Raw genomic sequence first — 26,661 nt, forward strand, 5'->3', positions numbered from 1 at the left:
TGCTAGGAGAACTGGATATCCACATGTAAAAGACTGAAACTGGACCCACACCTTTCTCCACTCACAAAAATTGATTCAAGATGGATAAAGGACTTAAATTTTAGGCATGAAACAATAAGAATCTTCAAGGAAGAACACTGGAAGATATTGGCCTGGGGAAAGACTTCATGAAGAAGACTGCTGTGGCAATTGCAACAAAAATAAACAAATGGGACTTAATTAAACTGAAAAGCTTCTGTACAGCTAAGGAGATGATAACCAAAGCAAATAGACAACCTACACAATGGGAAAGGATATTTGCATATTTTGAATCAGACAAAAACTTGATAACTAGGATCTATGGAGAACTCAAGTTAATCCACAGGAAAAAAGCCAACAATCCCCTATATCAATGGGCAAGAGACATGAATCGAACCTTCTCCAAAGAAAACAGACGAATGGCTAACAAACATATGAAAAAATGTTCATCATCCCTATCTATTAGAGAAATGCAAATCAAAACCACCCTGAGATACCATCTAACCCCAGCAACAATGGCCCACATCACAAAATCTCAAAACTGCAGATGCTGGCGTGGATGTGGAGAGAAGGGAACACTTTTACACTGCTGGTGGGACTGCAAACTAGTACAACATTTTTGGAAGGAAGTATGGAGAAACCTCAAAGCACTCAAGCTAGACTGGAGGCCTCTGCTGATTTCTCAAGCCCTGCAGGGTGGAGAACCTAAATCTCTCCTCAGTCCTCTTAAAAGGCACTTTAAACTGCTAAACTTGGCTAAGCCAAAGCTTTCCCAGGAAAGCGCTTGTCACTGAGATCACTGCTGAAGTGGCTATCCACTTACCCAGTGTGCCAAAACCGGTCTCACTCTGCCCCTGAGAGCTAAGGCTGTAAGGTGGCTCAGTCCCTGCCTTTAGGCTGCTCAGTCACTAGATTACTAGCTCCCACCCAATCCTTGCTCTGTGACTCTGAGGGCGGAGCTTGCCAGGGCAGTTCTCTCACAATGATTCCATGCGCCCCATAGCCAAACACTATTAGCTCCGCCTGGCTCAGCAGCTCAGTCTGGGGCCCTAGACAATGTCCAAAGTTCTCCGCACTCCTGCCCAAGCTCTCCCAAGGTAGTTCAACTGAGTGCCAAATCCCAAAACACCAAAAACAGTTCACAGGTAAGGCCTTCCCAGTTTGCAGTCTCACTGCTGCTGTACTTACAGCTGCCGGTGGGATTAGACCAAATGAACACACGCAACCACTTGCCAGTTTTCCTCTGCTTTTGTCCTCCTCTTGGGGTCCAGATGTCTCTCGCTGACTCCCTGTGTCCTCAAAGGGATGATTATAGGAAGATCCCACCAGCCAGAGATGCCTGGAGTCTTGTCTCCCCAGACTCACCATGCGCAGTTGCAAGGAAGCTGTTACTCAGCTGCCATCTTGCTCCTCCCTCTCGTGTTTTTTTTAGATAGCAGCATTTTTATGTGGCTCCTCTGTGCAATAACCTGTAAGTTCATTCTAATGATGGAACTGCTTCAGTAAATCAGAAAGTGGTGGCATATCTTTGGCACTCTCCTAAGTCCACTTTCTGCCTCTCTGTTCCTATCCCCTTAGTGTTGAGAAGAACAGTTTTTAGTTGTCTCTTTCCTGTCCCCAATAAAAATCTCTTGTCAGGGGAACATACCAGTTCAGGCTCCTTTGTGTTCTACTGTTTCTAGCTGCCTCATTTTCCTGCCCATAGGATGGACCTGCCCTGGGCAGCTGGAGGTCTTCTGCCCCTCCACCCTGCTCTGGACCTTCCTTGGAAGCACTCCATAACCAAGTGGCAGTCCCTGCCTTGTATATAGGGCCCGAAGCCCTACTCCTTATACCAAAGTGGTTGTTCAAATAGAGTGGAGCTTGCTTATCCTACCGGCCCCCCATAAGGGGGACCTGTTTGCTAGATGGATGGCCTTAGTATAAGCAGGTGGGCAAAGTCTACCTCTCCTCTTGGGCTGGAGCCCCTCAAAATGTCTCCTTTGCTGCCCAGATCTCTGTGGGCTGGTGACAACAACTCACAAATGGCCCAACCCTCTAGGACAGACCTGGTGTTAACTTAACCTGACTTTTGAATTATGGCAAGGGGGAGATGTGGCTTCATTCCTAACTGAATTGAACTTTTTGAACCTTTTGGAGCCTCCCTGAGAACCCCCAGTCCCATCCTTTCCTTTCAGTATTTTCTGTTGCAGTTTAACCTGTTAGAGACCCAAGCAGAATTTTACAAAACCCATCTCCCTGCATCTAGCCCAACAGTGCAGGAACTCCTTTACAATGGACTGGGAGTACCATGGCATGGTCCCAGAGAGTGCAGAAAAGGCTTCTGGGGCTTCTTTTCTACCTTTGATAGCACACTGTCTCCAAGGCCTTCAGGACCCTCATGCCCTGCCCAGAGTTTGACAAGCAAAAAGTGGGGGAAAAAGCCCACAAAGAATAACGAGATAGGGAGTGAATGCTGCTTATTGTAGAAATTTGAGCCAGGGACACATTCAGGTAGCAGACATTGTGGACGCCCCACCCACATCCCTGAGACCTCACCATTCTCATACATACCAGTACCTTTCTTCTCCAAGGCCCCAGGACTATCAGTCTGAAGGATTTCTTGGCCTTGCCCCAGCACAGGGCAGGATGGGAAGTAATTGCCCTGGAAGTGATTCTTGACCAATAATGGCAGAAGTTGTTGCTTAACTGCTCTGTTTTCCTTTCCCCTAGGGTGGAACAACACTGAGGCAGCTCCTACACCATTTCCTAGTTGCCTCAGTTGCCCACAGTGGTAACCTGCTCACTGACACACCCTGTATTGGTTTTTTTCCTTCCCTACTTCTCATCCCCACTTCCCTGCTAGTGCCCAGTGGGGCCATCTCCCAATTAAACTATCCACACTCAAACCCTTATCTCCAGCTCTGCTTCTATGGGAACCCAACCTAGGACAGCCTGTATATTAACAATGGCTATCAGAGAATGTACTATTCTCTGAAAAAAGCCTTCTCATTCTTGTAAACAATGAACTCCAAATCTTTTGCTTGTGTACATTCATAAGCACCCCGTTATTATAAGCATACTTATTTATTTGTAAATAGTATACAGATAAGAGTATCCTTATTGAATTTCATATTTTTTCAGAAAATGAGGTATCTTGGGGATGGGACTCAAGTCTCATTTATATCTTGTATATACCTTACCACCTAGTCTGAAGACAATTTTTTTTTAGTTTGATTTATTTATTTTTTTATTAATATTAAATCATAGCTGTGTACATTAATGCGATCATGGGGCACCATACACTGGTTTTATAAACAGTTTGACACATTTTCATCACACTGGTTAACATAGCCTTCCTGGCATTTTCTTAGTTATTGTATTAAGACAATTATATTCTACATTTAGTAAGTTTCACATGTACCCCTGTAAGATGCACCACAGGTGGTAATCTCACCAATCACCCTCCCTCCGCCCATCCTCCCAGCTCCCTCCCTACCCTCTCCCACTTCCCCATATTCTTAGGTTATAACTGGGTTATAGCTTTCATATGAAATTGCTAAGTCATGGAAAAAGCCCAAGTGCCCATTGATCCACGAATGGATTAATAAATTGTGGTATATGTATGCCTGAAGACAATTGTATACAATATTTTTAATAATTCTGAGCATGAAACAGAGTTTTAACTGCATTTTGACTGTGACATATCACTTGAAGTCAGGTGCTTGGAATTTTCCACTTGTGGCCTAAGGTCAGTGCTCAAAAAGTTTTGGATTTTGGAGCATTTTCGATTTTGGATTTTCAGATTATGTATGCTCAACCTGTACTATCATTAACCCAGTCTAAGTCACAGACTATTTCTTGGGCAAGCTACGTGTCCATATTTCCAATAGGCACCTGAATAATTTTGAATGCCTTGAAAAATCTTTTTTTAGACCTGAAAAGATGGTCTTTTTTTCTGTAAAGGTTTTGTTATGCACAGAGGAGGAAAAGGGCTCAGTCCTTGTCAGCCACTTTCCTGATGGTGGCCAGCACATCACCCAGTTCCTCTCACCTTGTCTTGGGACAGATCCATGTCCCCACCCATATATATATATTTTTTTGAGACATGGTTTCGTTCTTGCTCAGGCAAGAATGTGCCACAAGGAGAAGAAATGCAACATTTGCTGCATTGTCAACAGGAGAAATCTAACATCTGGTTGTTTGAATTCTTCTTGCCTTATGAATATTATTTTCAAATAATATTCCTCTATGGGTTTCTTCAAAGTCATTGGTTCTTTTCATGAGGCTTGGTTTTACTATAACTTGATGCTAGAATCTGTAAACACATTCTAACCAGGCAAAAGAAAATGGCAATATGTTACCAAATGCTGAAAGCAAATGCTGAGGCTTATCATTCCCTCAATTGAGGCGCTTCCGCCTCTACCTTCAAGATAATGTGAACATTACTCTTGTCTTATGACTATCTGACCTACAGACAGGCGCAGTGTGGTGGAATCAATCCATATCTTACCTACTAGTTGAGATGATTATCTGACTCTTTAGACCAAAAATGAATACAACATAACTTATCTTTTCTTCCCTCACCTCAGTGGCTCATCTTGACCCCCCCCATTAGATATGCACCCCTACTTTGGGGGCTGCTAGTTTGCATCTAGCCCTCATTCCTCTACCTACCCTTGGAGAGCCTCTCTGCCCTCCATCTAGCCCCACCCCCCAGGCACTCTCGCGATCTCTCTGTTGCAGTCAGCCCAGCCTCTTCTCTCCTCCAGCCCTTTGTCTCCAGTCCTGATGTATGCCTTCCTGTTTCATCTGTATCCACATTGTCCATCCTTTCTTCCCCCAGGGCTTTCTCCAAGAAGTTCCAGCATGATCTCATTCTTCTGAAATCCCTGGAACACATCTAACCCTCGCCACACTTTTTTTTTTTATGCTCACCACCCACTTACATGCATTTGTTTCTGTAGCTGAGTGCTAACAGCTGCCCACAGGCCATAGCTACTTGAGCATAGAGAAGACAGAGCTCATTGGAGGTGACATGGTTTTTATTAGGAGGTGACATCAGGTCCTACATCCCCAAACCAGCCACGGAGCCTGCCTCTTAGACTCTTAGCACAGACAGAGCACTTTGGCTCTCCCAGCATCTGTCTCCTCCTATGACTGGCTGAGGGGTGTAATTGGTCTGTGACACAGAGGCAGTAAGGAAGCCATGGAGAAATTACTCTGACTTCCAGCTGAGAGGACGGAACTGTGCCAGGCTCAGGATGAGGTAGCCCACGTTTTGCATGCATTACAGCTTCTGTTCTGACTTCCTAGCCTCTGACTTCATAATGAGATTTTTTTTTAAAGAAGTCCATTTAAAAAGAAAATCAGGCCTCCCCCAAACATGGGATTAATGCACTTTGTAAAACAGCTTTATTAAAATATATGTATTTCACATGCCACATAACTTACCCATTTAAAGTGTACAGAAGTTGGGTGGCGCCTGTGGCTCAAAGGAGTAGGGCGCCGGTCCCATATGCCGGAGGTGATGAGTTCAAACCCAGCCCTGGCCAGAAACTGCAAAATAATAATAATAATAATAATAAAGTGTACAGAGGTTTTATTACATTCACAGAGTTGTCAGCTTCAACTGACCCTGTGACGGTCAGTTTTAGGTGTCAGTGTGGCTAGGCTACAGCTCCCAGTTGTTCAAATTAAACACTAAGTTAGGTGCCATTGTGAAGTTGTTTTGTAGACGTGATTGAAGTCCATAATCAGTTGACTTTTAAGTAAGGAAGATATTCCTGGATAACCTGGGAGGGCCTGATTCAATCAGGTGAAAGGTCTTCAAAGCAGAGCTGAGGTTTCCTAGAAGAAGAAATTCTGCCTGCAGATTGTGGCTTCAGCTCTTAGCTCAGAGTTCCAGCCCACACTTTCTGACAACCAGATTTCAGACAGGCCTGACCAGCCCCCTCAACTACATAAATTCCTCTCAGCAAATCTCTTTATATCTCTTACTGGTTATATTTCTCTAATTCAGTGGTTCTCAACCTTCCTAATGTTGTGACCCACGGGTTGAGAACTGCTGCTCTAATTGAAACCTGACTGATACAAACCCACTTAAAAATATAAAAACAAAGTTCCACCTTCTATGGGAGCCTGCTTTTCTTTCCCAGGATCTCTTCTTCCTTTATGCTGTGTGCTCATAGAGGTATTTCTGTATCCCTTGTTCTCCCAGAGACTAAGTTCTGGATTTAATCTTGATTGCAGATGGGGCAATCAAACAACTTTTCACTACTATCAGAGCAATTTTTGGGAGTCTATCTGCAATTTTTCCCTTGGCAATTTCAACTAGAATGTAAATTCTTTGTTCTGCTTACTATCTCCAAAGCCTAGAACTGTGCCTGACACCTAGTAGATACTTGCTATGATTTGAGTGTTTTTTTCTTTCTAAACTCATGTGGAAATTTAATTCCATTATAACAACATTAAGAGGCGAGACTGTTAGGAAGTGATTAGGCCATAAAGGCACTGTTCTCATGAGCAGACTGGTGTAGTTGTTTGTGGAGTGAGCTTGTTATCTTGGGAGTGGGTTCTTAGTTGAGCCCCATTTCCTTCTCTTGACCTCTCACCTTCTGCCATGGGATAATGCAGCAAAAAGATCTTCATAGAAGCCAGCACCCTGATCTTGGCCTTCCCACCCTCCAGAACTATGAGAAATACATTTCTGCTTATTATAAATCACCCATTCTGTGTTAGTCTATTATAGCTGCACAAATAGACTAAAACCATATTCAATAAATATTTGTTGAATGAAGCCCACAGTGACAGTGTAAACTGAAAGAGTGTCTTTTTAGAAGCTACTTGTGGTAGATTGCAAAAAGGGTCACAAATTCCTTCCTTCTCATAGGAGCTAGACTATATGCCATCCCTTAGATCTGAGCTTGGCTATGTGAATCACTTTGGTCAATAGGACACAAGCAAATCTGATATAAGCAGAGGCTTGAAAAGCCCTGAGTATTAGAGCTTGGGCTTGTAACTGAAATACCTCATGTGAACAAATCTGAGGTTGCCTACTGGAGGGTTAAAAGCTACGTGGAGGAGAACCAAGGCATTTCATCTGACAGTCTGCCAGCCACCAAACGTGTGAGGCCATCCTTGATCATCCAATCACCTGCCAACCTGCAAGCTGAACACAAACACATAAACCAGCCCAGACAAGAACTGCCTAATCAACCCACTCAATCATTAACAAAATAAAATGTTGGCTATTTTAAGCCACTAAATGGAGATCATTTGTTACATAGCGATAGATAATTGATACAGTGCTCAATGAATTCCCAAGTTCAGATAAACAAAAATATGTCATCTCGGTTCCCAATTATTTTGTGTGCCTGCTATAGACCACGCTCTGTGCTTGGCACCAAGAATATGAAGATTAAGCCAGGCACGGTAGCTCACACCTCTAATCCCAGTGACTTGGGAAGCTGAGGCAGGAAGATTGCTTGCGCTCAGGCGTTCAATACCAGCCTGTGCATCATACTGAGACTCCATCTCTAAAAACACAAAACTAGAAAAGAGATAAAAATATGTCATTCTGCAAGCGTCCTTGCAGACTCGACTCAAAAAAACATAAGCAACAACAACAAAAATAGGTAAATTGGATTGCCTCAAAATTGAAAACTATTGTGCTTCAAAGGAGACCATCAAGAAAGAAAAGGACAACCCACAGAATGGGAGAAAACACTTACAAATCATTTATCTGATAAGGGACTTGCATCCAGAATATATAAAGAACTCTTACAATAGCACAATAAGAAGATAACTAACCCAATTTTAAAAATAGGCAAAGGATCTGAATAGACATTGCTTCAAGGAAGATATACAAATGGACAATAAGCACACGAAAAGATGCTCAACATCAATTATCAGGGAAATGCAAATCAAAGCAGCTTGAGGACTAGAATAGTGAGTGAGTTATAATATATTGTTACTGGAAATTTGCTAAGAGGAGATTTTAGGTGTTCTTATCACACACACACACAGACAAAAATGACTATGGCTAAGTGAGAGGATGGATATGTTAACTTGCTTGATTGTAGTAATCAGTTCACTATGTATATCAAAACATCATGCTGCACATCTTAAATATAGACAATAAAAAAGACACAAGGATAAAAAGGAAAATAAAGAAAAAAGTGTTATTCTCACGCACCCCACAATGGCCATAATATCAAAAGACAGAAGATAACGAGTACTGGTGAGGATGTGGAGAAATTGGAGTCCCTGTGTACTGCTGGGGGGGAATGTCAGATGACACAGCTGCTGTGGAAAACGGTCTGGCAGTTCTCAAAAGGTCAAACATAGTTACTGCATAACCCAGGGGTATCCCTCAGAGATTCTGATTTAATTGGCCTGGGGTGTGGCTTGGGCATGGAGATTTTTAAAAAACATCCCAGTGATTGTAATGTACAATCAAAGCTGAGAACCACTGTTCTCAACTCAGATTCTCTTTGGCATTTGAATGAAATACCAATTTCCTTCAAATGAAATGGCATTTGAAGTATTATGGAGTCACCCCTCATTGACTCCATAATATTTTTGTAATTTGCACCAACTTTTTCTATTTTGCTTTCCTTAGAGGGCTGGCACAACACTGTCTTGACAACATCCTGCTCTCTCCCTAGATTGAACTGGCAATCTCTAAGATGGTTGTGGATATACTGGGTCATTTAGCCCTTATGGGAATTAAAATGTTTTAAAGCAATAACATGTTACAAAGTCACTCCTTAATTGTATTTAATGTGCTTTCCTGCCTCTCCTGCAGATAATGTGACTTGATAAAATAGTGTGCTTATTGGAAGAAATGAGATTCTCAGATGTATAAATTCTACAAGAGAGATTTGCAAGGCCGTCATGCCTGACCCATCTGAATTGTTCCCTGACTGTTTCCTGCAAAGAACACAAGCCTTTGGAGGGGGCGCTCCGTGAGCAGGGAGGATTTTCCCAAATGGAGGACAGCATACTTTAAACATGATTATGGAAAGTTTCTTTTATAAGTTACCTTCAAGAAGGAAAAGGAAACGCCTCATTTATGAGCTCAAACAAATGTGCTGACCAGAAATCAGTGAAAAAAGGACAAGAAAGGAGTTAGAGCAAAGCAAGCAAGAGAGCTGAGCCTGGGGTAAATTGTACTTCGTGGGCGTCCAAGATCCGTGGTTGACACCCAGGGGAGGGAATGACCAGCTAGCTTACCTGGTAAAGCTGTCAGCGAGCGTAGGTAGTCTCCCAGGCACAGGAAACAACTAGCAAGTGCTGTCTGTGTTAGACAGACAGGGTAATCAGCAAGGAAGGCAAAGGCACAGATAGGAAACCTTTCCTCGTGCCTGGGAAAATGTCAAGCTCTCCCCAATTTCAGCCTCCCAGATGTTCACATAAGAATGCTGACTTGTGAACTGGAGTTTCCAAGAACCTCATCTTTTCCTGAGCAGGGCTCAGTGGATCATGGCCAGGCGGTCTGTTCCAACCGAGCTGGGAGCCGATGATACACTTTCCCACGTGATTTCAAAGCAGTGGTAGGTTCTGTCTTATATTTACACAACCAACAGAAAAAAAAAAACAAACCTATTTTAGAGACAAACAGGCAAAGAAGGGAGCTGAGGGTAGCAATTTTGTAGCCTGCTCTGTAATTTAGTCTGGTATTCTCTGCTGAAGGAGAAAATAGTCCCGGTGTTAACAGACAGTGGAGGATGTGAGAAGGGAGGTTCACACAGTTTGGGCCCTGGTCCTAGAATTTTCAGCGTGTTGGAAAGGAAGGGAAAATTTTGACTCCTTTCTCCCACCATTTTAACATCATAGAAAAACACTGGTTATTTGTGGAGGAGACAGACACACAGATTGTGATATAGATGGATGAATGGAGATGGAGACACAGATAGCTGTAGAATAATAGATAGGATAAAAGGGCATGAGAGAGTGGCCAAGAGCTTGGCCTCTGAAGCCAAACTGCTGCCTGGGATTGAGTCGCAGCTGCCACTGACTAGGAAGTGATCTTGGGCAAGTTAGGCATCCTTTCTGTACTCCAGTGTCCTCATCTGTGAAATGGGTTGGTAAAAGGACATACTTCATGGGGCTTGGCACAAAGGAAGCCAATAAAAATTAGCTTTTATTTTATTCTTATTATTAGTGTAACTTCCCAGAATAGTAAGAGAGAACAGATGAGAATTCTCTATCCCAGCCTGAGATACAGTAAATCACCCCCCACGCCTTGGAAGGTGGTGGCCTAGGATTAGTCTTGAGCGAAGGACAGGAAATAGCAAGAGCGAAGGGAGTTGGTATTCCCATTCTAGACAGAGGAGAAGGGTCTATGGGTGAGAAACAGGGATATGTGTAAAGAAGGTTGTTCAGTAACTTGTATTTTTTGAATCATAATTACTTCTGAGAAGGGACAGCAAGAAAGAGGCTTCAAGGTGGGTGGGAGGAAGACCAGGTCTACAGAACCCGGAAGTCTGGAGGGCCAATAAGAATGTGGGTATGAAGTAACCTAGGCAACCAGTGACCAATAGAAAGAGACAATCAATGGCCAATAGAAAAGGGCAATACTGCCTGGCGGTTCAGACAGACCAATGAAACACTTGCAACCAATTTCAAATGGAGTATTTAACACCCCTGCAGACCTTTTCTCTTTCATGAGAGGGACCAGTTTCCAGCTCTCTTTGTAAGTGCTCTATGATTTCTTGTTGTTCTTCTTAAATAAAAACTCTCTCTTACCCTGAAACTTGTGTAGGTTACTTTTGCTTTCTAGCCACAGTGCCTGTGCTGCTCCGTTTTTATTTCCAGTTTCCATTGTTTTTACTTTTGATTAATGCTGTGCCTCAGTTGAACTTTCTAGCTCGGCGTAGTAATTAAACCAGGTCAACTGGGTTGGGGAACTGCCCCAGATGCCTAACACTTTCATGTTTGAAAGATAGGCAAACACATATATGGAAGTCACAATGTTTTCTTCAGTCCACAGAAAATGATGGAGTGTAAAAGAGGTTCAAGAACATCTTGTGACGTCCCCAAGTGTCCCCAGGGGCTTATAGGCCACAGTTTGGAAATCACTACTGGTGTCTGCTCCGTTTTGAACCCAGACCATGGCTTCCCTTCAACAGTGCTATGTAACTCCCAGGCAATTGAAGCAACACCAAAAATACACTACTGGGACCTGATCAAACTAAAAAGCTTCTGCACAGCCAAGAACACAGTAAGTAAGGCAAGCAGACAGTCCTCAGAATGGGAGAAGATATTTGCAGGTTATGTCTCTGACAAAGGTTTAATAACCAGAATCCACAGAGAACTCAAATGTATTAGCAATAAAAAAACAAGTGATCCCATCGCAGTCTGGGCAAGACACTTGAAGAGAAACTTCTCTGAAGAAGACAGGTGCACGGCCTCTAGACATATGAAAAAAATGCTCATCATCCTTAATCATCAGAGAAATGCAAATCAAAACTACTTTGAGATATCATCTAACTCCAATAAGATTAGCCCACATCACAAAATCCCCGAACCAGAGATGTTGGCATGGATGTGGAGAAAAGGGAACACTTCTGCACTGCTGGTGGGAATGCAAACTAATACGTTTCTTTGGAAAGATGTTTGGAGAACACTTAGGATCTAAAAATAGACCTGCCATTCAATCCTATAATTCCCCTACTGGGTATATACCCAGAAGACCAAAAATCACATTATAACAAAGATATTTGTACCAGAATGTTTATTGCAGCCCAATTCATAATTGCTAAGTCATGGAAGAAGCCCAAGTGCCCATTGGCTCACAAATGGATTAATAAATTGTGTTATATGTACACCATGGAATATTATGCAGCCTTAAAGAAAAATGGAGAGTTTACCTCTTTCATGTTTACATGGATGGAGCTGGAACATAGTCTTCTTAGCAAAGTATCTCAAGAATGGAAGAAAAAGTATCCAATGTGCTCAGCCCTACTATGAAACCAATCTATAGCTTTCATATGAAAGCTATAACCCAATTATAACCTAAGAATATGGGGAAAGGGGAGAGAGAGGGGAGGGGAGGGGGGACGGTGGGTGGAGGGAGGGTAATTGGTGGGACCACATCTATGGTGCATCTTACAAGGGTACATATGAAATTTACTAAATGTAGAATATAAATGTCTTAAAACAATAACTAAGAAAATGCTGTGAAAGCTATGTTAACTAGTTTGATGAAAATATTTCAAATTGTATATAAAACCAGCACATTGTACCCCATGATTTCGTTAATGTACACAGCTATGATTTAATTAAAAAAAATAAATTAGATCATCCATGTTAAAAAAAAACAGTGCTATGTAGATAGTTATGGGGGAACCATTATGGAAATGACTATTCTGCATTTATTTCAACCTCTTTTCAGTGTGCCTTTATGAATAGCTGAGTATTGAAATGGAAAAACTACATTTCCCAGACTCCCTTGCTGTGTAATTGCAGTTCCACTAGTCGGGTAAGTTCATATGAAACAAATTCAGAGCTCCTTTAAGTGGGGAAAGAGGCATAGTGGGAAGCTTCAGTTTTGCAGGTACAGGGTTACTGTTGGTCCAGTGTGTCTCCCAAGCTAATGGTTCCAGCAGTGGCTTCCCGATCTCCAGATTACATCTAAGTGTGGCCATCCTGGAGCCAGCTGCCCAGAGGGCAACTTCTGGATTTGTTCACACAACTCCTTCCTGAGGACAGTGGCTTGGCAGGAGAACCCAGTTAGCACAGGTCTGGTGTCTGATGTATTTTAGACCCAAATCCTGCTTTCTTTTCATCGACAGTGTGATTCAGTGCAGGGGCCAACCTCTCTTTCCCTGTCTTCTTTCCCCTTGCCTGTGGCCCTCCATGAGAATCTTAGTCACTGAGTTGACTCACTGAACTGGGCTCTAGGTTACCTGTCTCCCAGGAGGCACTGGGTCTTTTATGCAAATTTCCCTCCCCTCTGCACTTAGGCAGTCTGATCATTCCCCTGTCTTTTTAACGTTTAAAAAAAGAAAGAAAATTTTCCTCTCCAGGCACTTTGCCACAAAGTGGTGCCACGTTGTGGGGAAGGACGAGCATAGCCTTGGGTGGAGGAGAGCTGCTGACAGCCAGCCCAATGATCTAGTCAAACCAACTGAAATGGAGAAGTGGGGATTTGCAGGCAATTTATAAAGGAAGCAAGTTGAGACAAGAGTTAGGAGATGTTCTTCAAAGTGGAAAGACTAATTCTTCAGTATCCTGAACCAAGCTTTTAAAGAGAAGTGAGATAAAGAGTGAACTGTACGCCAGGCGCTGTGGCTCACTCCTGTAATCCTAGCACTCTGGGAGGCAGAGGTGGGAGGATCCCTTGAGCTCAGGAGCTCAAGACTAGCCTGAGCAAGAGTGTGTCTCTACTAAAAATAGAAAAATTAACCTGGTGTGGCGGCACATGCCTGTAGTCCCAGCTACTTGGGAGGCTGTGGCAGGAGGATTGCCGGAGCCAAGGAGTTGGAGTTTACTGTGAGCTGTGATGGTGCCACTGCTCTTTAGCCTGGGGCAACAGAACAACACTGTGTCTCCAAAAAAACTGTAGCACTGACCTGGGGTGACGTGGCCTGTGATAGGCTGGGGGAATGGAGAGAAGTTTTCTCCAGTCCTGGACAGGGTCCCCATGTGCAGTGTGTGGGCTCTGCCCTGCACACACACACACCTGCCAAAGGGAACCCCCGTGTGTGCTGAAATCCCTGTCCCACTTGCCAAGCTGTGGCACCAGCACAGGGCTGCATGCTTCTGGAGGAAGGGGTGCCTTTCAAAGTCTACATTAAGGAGTGGTAGGGGCAGCCCTAGTTCCAAGTGATTGTTCAGAGAGCAGAGGCTCAAAAGTTGCCTATGTCTAAGCCTTTTGCTAACCAGAACCGTGTGCCCTTCTCCGCCCTCAAGCCACCAAAGGGCACAGATGTGTGCAGAGCTGTGGGCCTAGCCCTCTCATGGCTCTGTATGAGACAGCAATTTACCTTTTATCACAACACCACACAGAACAGGCTCGGTGGCGTCGGCTTTGTTATTGTTTCCTCTGCCAAGTGTTTCCATGCTGTAAACTGCATGTTATGAATGCTGCAGTCATTCTCTGGACTTTGAAAATTACTTAGGAAGGAATACTTCATCTCAAGAGAGGATGTGGGGAGGGGAGGGGGAGGAAAAGAGGAGGAGACAAAGTCCTCTTGGAATACAAACTGCCAGTTCCCCTTCTAGAGTGACTAACTGCATTTGGTCTTTTGTTCCTTGCCCGAGGAACATGTTCAACAAGTATAAAACTGGATCAAGTTGTTTATAGAAATGCTTTGAAGGTACCAGGCCCTTCTGCTGTAATAGCAGCCTAGGCCGTGTTTTCTACTGTCCTGGACCATAGCTACCAAGAACAGATAACAAGTCAGACCAGAAGAAACTGCTTGGGCACTGAGGCTCTCACCCTGATGTTAACCAGACACAACCTCCAGGAAGGGAGTGCAGAAAAGCCTGAGTTTGCAACAGCATGGGCACAGCCCCTGGGCATATTGGGGTAAGGAAAACAAATGTGCGTACCAGAGAATATCATAGGTAGAAAGATAGTCTTTCTTTCTTTCTTTCTTTCTTTCTTCTTTCTCCTCTCCCCTCCCCCCTCCCCTCCCCTCCGCTTCCCTTCCCTTCCCTTCCCTTCCCCCAGGCTGGAGTGCAGTGGCCTGATCATTTTATGCTCACTGTAACCTCAAATTCCTGGGCTCAGGCATCCTCCCACCTCAGTCTCCTGAGCAGTGGGGACAACAGGCATGTGCCACCACACCTGGATAATTTTTTTCAGGGGTGGGGTCTTTCTATGTTGCCCATGCTCTAACTCTTGGCCTCAAGTGAGTCACCTGCCTTGGCCTCCCAAAGTGCTAGGATTACTGGCATGAGCCACTGCATCTGGTTGAAAGTCAGCTTTGAATTTCAACCATTAATGTAAATCACCAAAAGTGTTTTAAGAAAAGCATCAAAGCAAACTAAAACACCATGCCCAAGCCTGTTTCCTTTATCTGCAGCAGATGTCTTTGTATCCCCTTCACGATCCTCAGCGTTTACCATTTCATGCATACCAGCCCAATCTCCAATAGTCAGCAACCACCTCACTTTGCCCTGAGACTGCCTCTGGACCCCAGAGTGGCACTCAAACAGTGCCCTTGCATTTCAGATAGGAACCTCGCCAGTCAGAATTTCCCAGCAGGTTAAGCTCCAGTTGTCGCAATGGCAACGTGCTTGACATCACACGCTTATGTGGCTTCTTTCCCTCTCCTTGTTTGTCTCACTTTCCCTCTGTCATACTGGTGTTTCCTAAAATCTCCTCCCAAATGAACTACAGATAGTTCTTGACTTGTGGTGGAGTGACATTCCAGCAAACCCATTGTAAGTGAAAATATCGCACATTAAAAATACATTTAATACACCTAAACTACATATCTAAACACAGAAGCATCATAGCTTGGCCTACTCTACCTTAAATGTGCTTAGATCACTCACACAAGCCTATAGTTGGGTAGAATCACCCAACACAAAGCCCATTTTATAATAAAATGTTGAATATCTCATGTAATTTATTGAGTACTGTACTGCAAATGAAAAATCAGAATGGTTTGACACCATCATAAAGTGAAAAAATCCTAAGTTGAAACATCAGAAGTCGGGGACTGCACATGCTCACACTGGAATCCTTACGTCAGCACCTACTTCTGGGGAAAACCAAAGTAAGACATCCTGCAGTCTCCATCCATTTTATTAAAATTTTCTCTCTTCCGCATTCTCTTTAGTAAAGTCTCACAGGAATGGTAAAGCAAGTATCTAATGTATTCAATCCCAATGTGAATCCAGTAGATGAAGTAATACACAGCCACACAAGAGAAAAACTCAATTTAATTCAAGTTAGGGAGAGGGAGAGAGGGAGAGGAGAGGAGGGAGGGGGACTGGTGTGCTCCCACCTAATGGGCGCAATGTAAGGGTATATGGCACACCTCCTGGGTGAGGGGCGCAACTACAACCTTACCTAATAAATGCATTGTAACCTAATTGTTAGTGCCCTCATATTAATCTGAAATTAAAAAAAATTTAAAAAATACAGTTTTTTCTCATCCTTATTTAAGAGCTCATTCTGAAAGTGAACACAAAGTTGGGGTAGTTTCTCCATCCAAACGATGTGTTTTGATACAAGGCATATCCAAGTTTTAAAAACCTTTTTGTGATTCTAAGGAACTTTCCCAATTCTTCAGTAGACTGCAATTTATTGCATTAGATATTTGTCCTGGTATCTAAATCACAACCAGGTCTTGGGAGACTTTCACTTGGTAAATGTATTTTCTGATAAGTGATATGAGTAGGACCATATTTTAAATATATTAGAGGAATTTAGAACTCCAAGTAATTCTCTTTTGAATCCTTTCATAAAGCAAGCCCATATTTACAGATTTCCACGTATTTTTTCTTAAAGTCAACTATATCCACCTTGATATCGCATTGTCAAAGCTCATATTTGAATGAGACTTCACCTGTAGATCCCCCCTTTTAAAAATGCTATTTTTTAATTAAAAATGTGATTGACATGTAATGTTATAATTGTACATATGTATGGAGCACAGGGTGATATTTCAATACAGGTATATAATGTGCTATGATCAGTCAGGATAATTAACAAATCCATCACCTCAAATATTTATTATTTCTTTGTGTTGGAAACATTTAAAATATTCTCTTCTGGCTATTTGAAAATTTACAATAAATTATTGCTAACTACTCATCCTACAGTTCTAGAACACTAGAACTTATTCTTCCTATCTAGCTGTAATTTTGCATCTGCTAAGCAACCTCTCCCTATCCTCCACCTTTCCAACTTCTAATAACCACAATTTTACTCTCTACTTCTATGAGCTCAACTTTTTTTAATTTTAGACATGGGGTCTTGCTATGTTGGCCAGGCTGGAGTGCAATAGCTATTCGCAGGCTCAATCATAGCATACTGCTGGGCTCCTCGGCTTAAGTGATCCTCCTGCCTCAGTCTCTAAAACTATAGGCATGTGCCACCTTACCGGCCTAATTTTTTTGGCTTCCACTTGAATGAGAACATTTAGCATTTTTCTTCCTGTGCCTGACTTATTTCACTTAATATAATGTCCTTAGTCTCATCCATGTTGCTGTCTATGACGGGATTTCCTTCTTTTCATGGCTGAATAGTATTCCACTGTGTATATATACCACATTTTTTAAATCCATTTATCTGTTGATAGACACTTAGGTTAATTCCATATCCTGGCTATTGTGAATAATGCTGCAGTAAACATGGGGGTGCAGATATCTTTCTGATATACTGATTTCCTTGCCTTTGGGTAAATGCCCTTAAAAATGCTATTTCTATCAGTGCCATTTAGCCTATTACCAAGGACCTACTCCAAAATGATCTGGAATATAATATTGATGGTATTACAGCCTAGAGAAAAAAATAGTTTTATCCCCAAATATCACTTCAGGATTACCACAATATTTCTTTTTCTGTCATTAATTTATTGAGGAATTCTGGATAGATCACTCTGACTCTACATTCTTTAGTTTTTCCAATGTATTGAACAGTAAATTGATATTTGAAGTTCTGGGAAGTGAAGAAGGAATGGGACTCTATCTATCTCCTAGAACTAAAATATTAGGGCTTATGTCAGTGTAAAAACAATGTATATACAGAGAAAACTAGCAGAATTCAGAAAAGTAGAAGAAAGAAAAGAAAAGAATTTATATTTCTACTGCATAAAAAATCCTTAGCATTATATTTTAGTTTCTTTTCTTCCAATCTTCTTCATATGTACGAGTTTTGTATTTTTCATTAGTCTCAGGAAATAAGCATATGTTACCTCTTGTTGGACATTTTCATCTTAACAGCAACATGAAATGCCCAGTAGATACACTGTAATTTACCAAGTTCCTTATGTTCAGATGCTTCCCCCTACCTTTGCCATTATAAATAATATCTAGTGGAATTCGTTTGTGTTACAGTGGGTTTTCCACTGTTCTTTCCCAAGAAGTGTTAATCCTCATTCATATCATGTTCCGTAGAGAATGGGTTTCTATCCCTGTCTTCCACAGTATTGATTTCCTTCTCTGTGCCAGGCACCTGGAGGGAGCCAAAGATGACTAAGACACAGCACCTATCTGTAAGAAGCATGGAATCTGGACAGGGAACAGAGACCTGCAATCCACAAACAACAGCAACCCAGCAAGAGAGCTCTACACAAGGAATTATAAAAGCACAGAGGAGCAAGTCTCTGGCTGTTACTAAGGAAGAGTTTTAGAAGCATGAGTGAGAATTTTCCAGACAGCACAGGTAAAGGAAATAAAAACATAAGCCAGGCATGGTGGAGTCCCAGCTACTTGGGAGGCTGAGGTGGGAGGATCAATTGAGTTGAAGTTTAGCCTAAGCCTGGGGTTCCCAACTCCCAGGCCACAGACTGGTACAGGTCCGTGGCCTGTTAGGACCAGGCTGCACAGCAGGAGGTGAGCGGCAGGTGAGCCAGCAAAGCTCCATCTGTATTTACAGGCACTCGCCGTCACTTGCATCACTGCCTCAGCTCTGCCTCCTGTCAGACTGGCAGCATTAGATTCTCACCGGAGTGTGAACCCTACCGTAAACTGTGCACTTGAGGGATCTAGGTTGCACATGCCTTGTGAGAATCGAATGCCTGATGATCTGGAGTGAAGCTCAGGGGGTGATGCTGGTGCTGGGGAGTGGATGCAAACACAGGATGGGACCGTCTAGTTGCAGGAAAACAAGCTCAGGGCTCCCACTGATTCTGCATTATGGTGAGTTGTATAATTATTATGGATTACAAAGTAATAATAATAGAAACAGGTGCACAAGAAATGTATTGCATTTGAATCGTCCTGATACCATCCCTACCCATCCCCAGTCTATGGAAAAGTGATCTTCCATGAAAGTGGTCTGTGGTGCCAAAAAGGTTGGAGACCAATGCCCTAAGCAACACAGGGAGACCTTGTCTCAGGAAGATGGTGACTGTAGACAGGGCACTATCCTGGCAGCATGTACGCTGGTCCATTGCACATTTTATACCGTATTTTTTCATGTATAATGAGCAAGTTTTTACCCACATTTTTGAGGGAAAAATAAGGATGTGCATTATACATGGGTAGCACCAATTCCATTTCTACATAAATGTTTTTAATTCTTTGTTGTTGTTATTGTTGTTTTTGGAGGCAGAGTCTCACTTTGTCACCCTCGGTAGAGTGCTGTGGCGTCACAGCTCACAGCAACCTCCAGCTCTTGGGCTTAGGTGATTCTCTTGCTTCAGCCACCTGAGTAGCTGGGACTATAGGTGCCCGCCATAATGCCTGGCTATTTTTTTGTTGCAGTTTGGCAGGGGTCAGATTTGAACCCACCACCCTCGGTATATGGGGCTGGCGCCCTACTCACTGAGCCACAGCCACCGCCCAGTTTTTAATTCTTTTATTTATTCTCATGCATTAAAACTATAACTCTAGAAAGCAAGAACAATATCCATATGCAAAATAACACCCTGGAATACGGTAATCGGTTTTGTTGAACTTATGATGAACTTGCAACAAAAGTCCTTGTTACCCAAAGTACAAAAGCAGAGGATTTGAGAACCCAACTTGCTGTGATACCTAGTGGGCTAACCAGCCAACTGCAACCTCTTGATGTATCAGTAAACAAGCCCTTTAAAGCCCTAATGAAGAAAGAGTGGGCATGGCGGATTCAGTCAGCTGGTAATGATTTAACACTTCTGGGCAGAATCAAAAAAGCATCCATCATCCAAATTGTGATTGGATCCTAAGATCATGGAATGGTGTCAAGAAGGAAGTGGTTGTGAAATTGTTTTAAAAATGCAGCATCGGCAATCCCATGCATGGAACTGAGGACGATGAAATTTACCAGAATGAGGAAAGTGAACCTTCCCAAGACACTGGTAATGTGGAAATCGAAGAAGACGGTATTTCTGATATTGACAGTGACAAAGAGTTCTTGGTCTTCAATAATCACTCATTGCTTTCACGATGATGTCTTCATCTTCACCCACTCTAGTAAAATCAGTGTTAATATCACCTAGAATCTTCACTAAATCTGGATGAACAGACGTAAGTGATACACTGGGTGTTTTCCTCATGTGAATTTTGTAAAATACAAAAATTTATTACTGGTACATAAAATTTCTTGTTAAAAAATAAGTGCTAAAGAGTGGCGCCTGTGGCTCAAAGGAGTAGGGCGCTGGCCCCATATGCCAGAGGTAGCGGGTTCAAACCCAGCCCCGGCCAAAAATCGCAAAAAAAAAAAAGTGCTAAAATTTATTTTTTTTCCAGAATTTTAAAAACTTTAACAATTTATTAGTCTTACTTTCCACTAAAATATTCATATAATGTCAAAAGAATGGAATGATAGCGATATAGCCAACTTCCTTTAATTAATTCCACATAAATATTTAAAATCTAAAAACCTCAGGGGATCATCAGACTGAGCAGAAATGTGATTCTTCAAAGCAAGTATTGCTTTACTATTGTCATTAATCCAGTCAATAATATGACCAATAACTTGCAATGGTAAACAAAATGTTTGCTGAATTTTTTTCAAAGATGTTTTCGGCAACCCAAAACATGTTATTGAACTGCGTTGCACAAAGTTTCTTTACTTCTTCATTTACTTCAATCAGGTTTGCATTTTTTTGATTCAAAATAACATATAGCTCCCACTGATCAGACTTTTCCCCAGCAACCCAATAATCACTCATTGCTTTCACGATGATTTCTTCATCTTCACCCACTCTAGTAAGATCAGTGTTGATATCACCTAGAATCTTCACTAAATCTGGATGAACAGACGTAAGTGATACACTGGGTGTTTTCCTCATGTGAATTGTACTTTTCTCTGCTAAATTCATATGGTTGAAGTAGATAAATTTAAAGTGGGGTTCCTTTTCAGACCCAGACATTCTTTTGTTGATGTTGAATTGCTCACAAATGTCGGATGCCAGTACCAGGAGCTGAGGCCCAACAATGCTGTCCAGTGTCCGGCAAAAAGCCAATGTCAGCTGGATAGAGGCGTCAATCATAAAGCACACAGCTGCGCTCAGGGCCTTATAAACAATTAAATGGAGCTCTTCATAAGTGTCATCTGTATTTACAAAAATTTAGGAGAATCTGCATTTTGCTTCTGGATCATTAAGGTTCAAAGGTCCAGTACGAAATCTTCCATAGTTGGGGCGGAGCCTGTGGCTCAGTGAGTAGGGCGCTGGCTTCATATACCGGTGGTGGCGGGTTCAAACCCGGCCCCAGCCAAAAACTGCAAAAAAAACCAAAAAAGAAATCTTCTATAATGTTGAAGATTTCCTGGCATTTCTGCCCTTATTGGAGAATCTCTTCCTGCCAACTCAGGTTCAATGTGTCTTGGAAAAAGAGAGGTGGTGAGGTATTTGTCTAAAATTCTCATGTCATCTTGTTCTAATCCACTCCAGATGAGTTGATCATTATAGAGAAATGCAGTATATTTGACCATTCAGGCTTTCCTCCATTCTATTAATAAAGGCCTGGATTTTGAGATAAGTCATTTTATCCAATGGGAAGAAGCTGGTTCCACCGAAAATGTCAAGCAGGTAACATGACGGCAAATGCAACGTTTGCAAATACCGATGGAAGAATTTCTCTAATCTTTCTTTTAAGAGCTTGACACCTCCATCTTCCATGGCTTTCAGAAATGTACCATTAAAAAGCTTGTACATGCTGTAGCATTGCTGCAGTAATGAACTATAAACCTTGTCCAACAACTCCTCCTCTTGGTAGTCAACAATCGGTTTTCCATCTTTACTTTGTTTTTCGATCATAGGATTATGGACAACCATGACCATCTAGAAATTTTCTTCTGCGTATATAAAGATTTTGCAGGTTTTGATGGACTAAAGGGCCTTGTAAACTGTACGATAGCTTCACATAGTCCAACATTTCGAATTTTTTCATTATTTTCTACTTCATTTGGCTGATAAAACAAAATTTTATTTTCCTCCTCTCCCTCGCGTGGCCCGAAGCGCAGGTTGTAGATGAAGCAGCTCAGCAGAGCCAGCCTAAAATTTTTTTATAATACAAAAAACAAATATCTAAATATAAACAAATAAACATTTTTGATTAAAAAATAAAAAATTTCTTTCCCTTAAAGTTTGGGCCAAAAATGTGGGTGTGCGTTATACACAGGAGTGCATTATACCTGGCAAAATACGGTCTTTATATATTGCCTTGTTCTGGAAAGGATTTTAAGGAGGCTGATTTCCATAATTGGCACTAAATAATTTCTTGAATACTAGTAAACTAATGTTTTTGTTTAGTTTTGGCTCCTCGGTGACATACGAGCCGTAATTTGGTATTTTACTAGGATTTGGTCAAACACTGGTGATCAACCACCAGTGAGCCCAATTGGACTCATCTTTTCCAAAACGATTTGTAATAATGTCTTCTTGTGCTTCCACAACAAGTCGTTCTTTTCTATAAGCCAGCCCATGCAGTGGTATCTGGTAAATATTTAACATTTATATAGATACAGAATTAGTGCCACCCGTGTATAATGCACATCCTCATTTTTCCCTCAAAAAATTAGGTAAAAAATTATTGCTCATTATACATGGAAAAATACGGCATATAATGTGCAATGGACCAAGGTATATGCTGCCAGGATAGTGCCCTGTCTATAGTTACCATCTAACTCCCATTGCTGTCACATTACCCCAATTTATTTTTTAATTAAAAAAAATTTTTTTAGAGATAGGTTGGAGGCCACTGCCTTAATATAGCAGTGGCCTCCAACCTTTTTGGCACCAGAGACCGGTTTCTGGAAGTGGGGGTTGGAGTGGAGCTGATTTGCCAATTTCCGTGGTGTGAATACTCCCAGCGCTGCTGGTTTCAGGCTACCAACTTGACATAGCAAAGGCGGAGCTGGGAAGAGATGTGTGCAGTCGGCTCCTCTGAGCTAGTGCCAGCTGGCTTCAGCACACTGGGGCTCTGGGACATTGAAATCTCTACCTGAGCACAGCGCTTTATAGATTGGGACTGAGAGCTTTTGGAGGATATCTGATTTATATTTCTGTTGTTAATGAAGAAATTTTACAATTCCCGAACATGTTTGAAAAATGCAGCTGAGCAGAAGAACTTCAAAAATGGAACAGGACAATAATTACAATATTTATTGCTTTCCTAGGTCTGTGTGACACCTTCTTCTCATTAAATTGCTTTTCTTGATAAGACAGCATGCAGGGTTTTGCTCTCTTTTCCTTTTGCCAACTTATTATTTTAATGACTAAAATACTAGGTGAGTATTTCCAAGAAAAAGTACTGTGTAATTTTATTTATTGACCCCATGATCTTACCGACTCAAGATATTGGGAAACTCCTTTTTTGGTGGGATTATAAAATCAAAGACCAAATTTCCCCTCAAATACAAAGTAATGTGAATCACAAACAGGGGAATTGCTGAGGATATGGATCCTTATATTTATCAGTGATGTGTTTTAAGATTTAAATATTGAAATCTTAAAGATTTTAAGACTTAAAGAAATGAGCTGCAAATAATATTTTAAACTCTAAATCAGACATTCTAAATGGCAGATGGTATTGTGCAGGGTGGTGAACATTCTAGAAATCTATAGTGGCATTTTTTGGGTTGTCACAATGATTGAGAAAAACATCACAAAATATTGATGTTTTTCTTAATTTAGAAATTTTAATTATCATGGGTACATAATAGTTGCAGATCTTTATAGGGTACATGTGATATTTCATACAGGCATACAATGTGAATTAATCAAATCAGGGTAATTGGGGTATCCATCACCTCAGGCATGTATCATTTCTTTGTGTTAGGAACATTCCAATTCCACTCTTAGTTATTTTAAAGTGTACTCTAACTTCATTGTTGATATTTAAAGTGTGGGAGCCAGTGATTCTAGAATTGGAAATCGCCCCATGTTCCAGTTGTCATTGTTGTTTAGCAGGCCCAGGCCAGGTTTGAAGCTGCCAGCCTCAGTGTATGTGGCTGGAGCTGTAACCACTGTGCTACGGATGCTGAGCCTGACCTATGTTCCAAATGACCTTCAAATGCCCTACTGAACCGTATGCAGGTGAAAATAAGCACTTAATTTCCAACCACAAAACCACTGTACAAACTGAAGGATGCTTGCATTTAGTTCTGCTTAGAACTTTCCAGGAGTTGTTCACCATGTTGGGAAGTCACAGCAACATAGGCAGTAATGTTTTTGTTTTTTTTTTATTTGAGTTGCCACTAAAGAACATCCATGTTAGTCTGTATCACAAGCTGTCACTTGCAGGATAGCATAAGCTGTCTGACTTTATTATGACTATGACTACTTTATTACATCTTCTAAATGTTGCCAAGCCTGAGGGATTATATTTTCAGGTGCATGGTATTTTATTATACATTACTTTCTTTTTATTTCTCCTTCCCGCCAGGACATTATATATATTTTTTATAACTATGTGTAGTGGTACGTGGCACCACCTATGAATACAAAGGGGCTGCTAAATATGTGTTACAACAGAGATCATTGACTCTGAGACCACTGATCCAAATAACTAATTCTTAGCATAATATGACAATACCTTTTCTGTTTCTGAGCCACCTAGCGTATCTGCCTACCATCTGACATCAGAGCAGTGTATCATATTCCCTTGGCTTCAAGACTGTAAAAAGATTGTTCAGCTCTGCCCTAGTCACTACCATTTGTGGTCCAAAATAACAGTTTTATCCATTTTCTTGATCACAATGCTTACAGCTTTGTCATTTGTTCTTTAAAACATTTGGTGGCCTCTTGGAAAAAACACGTAATCAAAAAATCCAGTGAATGGAGTCTTTAAGGCAGTTATGAAATAAAGTGAACTTAAATTTCCTTGAGTTTAGAATTTTCCCCTGAGGAATTTGGAAGCGAGCATTAACAGGCATATCTATTTGGTCTCGCACCATACACATTGGCAATGAACGCCCTGGTGAGAAAATAAGCAGTTAGCGTTATGCACACAATAACAAAAAATAAATATATACTTTGAGCTGTATTCAAATATGAGCCTAAAGATGATGTTGTCAACACAGCGAAAGAGAAAAAACTGCATTGCCAGCGAGTAAACCTATAATGAATATGCAGGGTTGAGCCCTGGCAAGATTGCAAAGTAGCTGGTGTCTGTTACTAGAACTTTCTTCCTTTGTTTTAGCCCTTTTCTCCCCTCAGCAACCCCTAAAAGCCTAGGGCCCTCAGTTAATATGGAATTAGCAAGCATTTTTGAGCTAATTCTGTATGCCAGGCATTGCAGCAGGCACTATCAAATCTGGCATGAGAATCTTCCGATCAGAAGAAAAGGGAGCTGATAACCTTTTTTCTCCCTTACTATCTCTAGAATCTTTTCAAAGCGGATGGGCTATTTTTAAAGATGAGGGGGGTGATTATCTTGGACAAGGGAGAGTGACTGAGAAGGGGCATGAGGGCTTCCAGGGAGTGGGAAATGTTGTATTTCTATTTTTTTGATTGTAGTTAAAAAAAAAAAAATCCCACGTAACATAAAATTCAGCATACTAACCATTTTTGAATAGACATTTCAGAAGTATTATTCACATTGTTGTGAAACAGATCTTCAGAACTTTTTCATCTTAGAAAACTAAAACGCATCAGACGATTCCCCGTCACTCTCTCCCCTAACTCCTGACAACCACTGTTCTACTTCTGTCTCTACGAAGTTGACTACTCTAGGTCCTGCCGGAAGTGGAACCATATGGTATTCATCCTTATGTGTCTGCCTTCCTTCAGTTGGTGTAATATTTCTCAAGGTTCATCTATGTCATAGCACGTGACAGGATTTCCTTTCTTTCTTTCTTTTTTTCTTTTTTTGAGACAGAGTCTCACTTGGTCACCCCTGGGTAGAGTGCTCTGGTATCACAGCTCACAGCAACCTCAAACTCTTGGGCTTCAGCGATTCTCTTGCCTCAGCCTCCCAAGTAGCTGGGACTACAGGTGCCCACCACAATGCCCGGGTATTTTCTTGTTGCAGTTGTCATTGTTGTTTCAGCAGGCCCAGGGCCGGGTTCAAACCCACCAGCCCCAGCATACGTGGCCAGCACCCTAACCACTGAGCTACAGGCGCTGAGCCAGGATTTCCTTTCTAATTGTATTTCTTGATCTGGGTGCTGGCTATCTGGGAGTCTACTTTGGGAAAATTCATCCAGCTGTGCACTTTTAAATCGAAAACACCTCTGTATGCATGGTATACTTTTTAAAAAGTTTATTTCAAGTAGATGGAGATAAAATCATTACTACCATCTCTACTAAAGTATCAGTAACTTGTGTTAATGTTTCCCAGGGTGTTTTAGAAGTACCAGTTAGAGAAGGCAGTGCTTATCTCAGATAAGTACCTTGCTGAGGGTAGAACTAAAAGACTTGGTCCCAGACAGGCTTTCCTCAGCTCCCAACTGAGCCATGGCTCTGAGCCCCTCTAATACAAAAGTCTAGTGTTGCTCATCACCATCCAAAACCACTCAAAATTAATGTCCTTAAAGAAGAGTAGAAGGTGAAGAGAAAACTGTCCTTAAAGAGGAGAATGAAATTAGGAAGAGAGCCCATTAAA

The 26,661-nt window shown here is 41.7% G+C and overlaps 1 pseudogene across 1 annotated transcript; it reads right to left on the reverse strand.

Moving 5' to 3' along the window:
- Positions 1 to 20,360: 20,360 nt before the first annotated feature.
- LOC128577632 (vacuolar fusion protein CCZ1 homolog) lies at positions 20,361 to 21,911 on the reverse strand (annotated as a pseudogene). Its single transcript, XR_008377602.1, has 2 exons — positions 21,348 to 21,911; positions 20,361 to 21,240 (listed from the first exon to the last, which is right to left on the reverse strand). The product of XR_008377602.1 is annotated as a vacuolar fusion protein CCZ1 homolog (transcript).
- Between the last annotated feature and the right edge of the window lie 4,750 nt (positions 21,912 to 26,661).

The sequence above is a fragment of the Nycticebus coucang genome, chromosome X (genome assembly GCF_027406575.1).
Source record: "Nycticebus coucang isolate mNycCou1 chromosome X, mNycCou1.pri, whole genome shotgun sequence".
NCBI classification, from domain to species: domain Eukaryota; kingdom Metazoa; phylum Chordata; class Mammalia; order Primates; family Lorisidae; genus Nycticebus; species Nycticebus coucang.